The sequence below is a fragment of the Carlito syrichta genome, unplaced genomic scaffold (assembly GCF_000164805.1).
Source record: "Carlito syrichta isolate Samal-C Ts95f unplaced genomic scaffold, Tarsius_syrichta-2.0.1 Scaffold155927, whole genome shotgun sequence".
Lineage (NCBI taxonomy): Eukaryota > Metazoa > Chordata > Mammalia > Primates > Tarsiidae > Carlito > Carlito syrichta.
In genome coordinates, this window is record NW_007100023.1 from 391,024 (window position 1) to 393,311 (window position 2,288).

Genomic DNA, 2,288 nt, shown 5'->3' on the forward strand with positions numbered 1-2,288 from the left:
ACACCGGGGACCTAAAGTGAGGATGGAAGGGGGTGAGGGTCTACGAGCTTCCTGCTGGACACCAGGCTCATGGTTTGGGTGCCAGGTGCCGAAGAAGCCCTTGCCTCACTGCCAGGCGATACAGCCGCGTAACATACCTGCACATGTGCGCCCTGAATCTAATGTTAAGAACCAGCCATCGCTTTTTCCTCTAAAGACAATGGATGAAAGGAACACGTGTGGTTTTCTGGTTATTGGACACGATCTGGCCTGGCCCCCTGCTGCCTCCTGGCCCATGCGTGACGTGTGCGTGCTCGGCCCCCCAGAGCCCATGGGTCTCTCTCGCCAACTTCCCTCACCATCGCGTCGAACGGCTCTGGCGACAGAGGTGGGAAAGTGGAGGCAGGCCTCCTGCAGAAGTGGACCCTAAAATGAAACATTCCTCGGTCCGTTTAAATATTTTGCTTTTAGTTTGAAAGAAACAATCAGGTCAGGGAAGGGAACAGGCTCCGTCCGTGGTCGCCCAGGCCCAGGGCTGTGCGTGCGGGTGCCCTGTCTAAGGTTGGGGTTGGATAAATTATTACCTAAGAAATGACCAAGATAGAAATGAATCCGGCATCCTCTGTGGGAGGTCATGAGCTGCTTCCCGCAAGGATGTGACCGGTCACGTCAGCAGTTCTGTTGGGGACAGTGGCTTTCCAAGGGGCTCCCGAAAGGCCCCCTCCCGGAGCTGTCTCCTTGGCGTCTTGTCTCCACCCCACTTCAGGAAGGAGCTGACCGAGAGCAATCGAGAACTCTGGCTGAGGACCCCGAGCAGCGGTCCCCAACCTTTTTGGCATTGGGGACCAGTTCCCTGGAAGACAGTTTTTCCACGGACCAGTAGCGGGGAAGAGGATGGCTTGTGGATGATTCAAGCACATAACACTTATTGTGCATTGTACTTCTATTATTATTATTACACCGATATCTAATGAAATAATTATACACCTCACCGTTAAAAAGAGAGAGACATGGACAGAATGGTAAATAAAATAATGGGTGAGCCACGCACAGACTAAAATAAGTGTCGGCTTCTGACTTGAAGCCGCCACCAGATGCAGCTGTACCATTGAAGTCCGTCAACTCGCTCGCCGCCCACGTGTAGGGTTTGGATAGTCTGCAGGCAAGTGACTCGCGATGGTCTCTGTACCATCAGACTTCACTGCTCCTGTCCATCTGTATTTGCAGCCCCTCCCCAGAGCAACCATCACTGCCTCAGCTCCACCTCGGACCATCAGGCATTAGATGCTCCTAAGGAGCCGTGACCTAGATCGCTTGCAGGCACAGTTCACAGTAGGGTTTGCGCTCCTATGGGAATCTAGTGCCACCGCTGATCTGACAGGAGACAGAGCTCAGGGGGTCACGCGAGTGACAGGATGCAGCTGTAAATACAGACAAAGCTTTGCTCACTTGCCCACTGATCACCTCCTGCTGTGTGTCCTGGTTCCTAACAGGACACAGGCTAGTATCAGTCCGTGGCCCGGTGGTGGGGGACCCCTGATCTAGAGGATTTCCTGGTGACAGGATGTTACAGAATGAAACCCATAGCACGGCATGCACTTTGCCTCGGCTCACCGACCACTACCGGGAGGAGAGTCTGGGAGACTCAAAACGACACCCCAGATGCCCACAGATGATTCCTCCCAGGCACCGAGCATAGACTATGGCCACCCCTCCTGCGACTGCTGCCCGTGGCCTGGAGGGAGGGAGCCCTGCACCAGGCACCCAGCGGTAGGATGGGGCAGGGCGAGACCCCACCTTCCTCATGCACTGCAGAGTCCCCTGGAGACCACATCAGGCCCGCCTCAGCGGGCACCAGGCCCAGGCTGCTAGCGAGCCATGGCGTTCAGCACAAGCCTGACCTTGCTTGAATTTCAACACAGCTCGAACCTTGAGAAGGGTGCCCGCCCTCTCCAGAAGCCGCTGGGAGGTGGGCCATCGGCAAGCTTCCAGGAACTGTAAGGCAGTGTCCGTTTAACACAGGACCAGGCAGCAGGACGCAGGCACGGGCCCCACCTCTGCCCCACACAGGTGTTTGTCCTCAGTCTCAGGAGCTGCCAGTGCAGAGAGAGGCGTTTGTGTCTTGCATGGGACGAGCACTGCTTGGAAGTAGCAGCCACCACGAGGAACCCCAGCAACCAGCACGCTACAAGCGGAGGATTCCACGAGTCATGGAAACAGGGGCTCGCCGTTCCCCAGAACCAGAATTGCGCCCACAAGACAGCAAGAAGCACCTGCCCTGGGCCGAGCCATGCCACGGGGCAATGCCA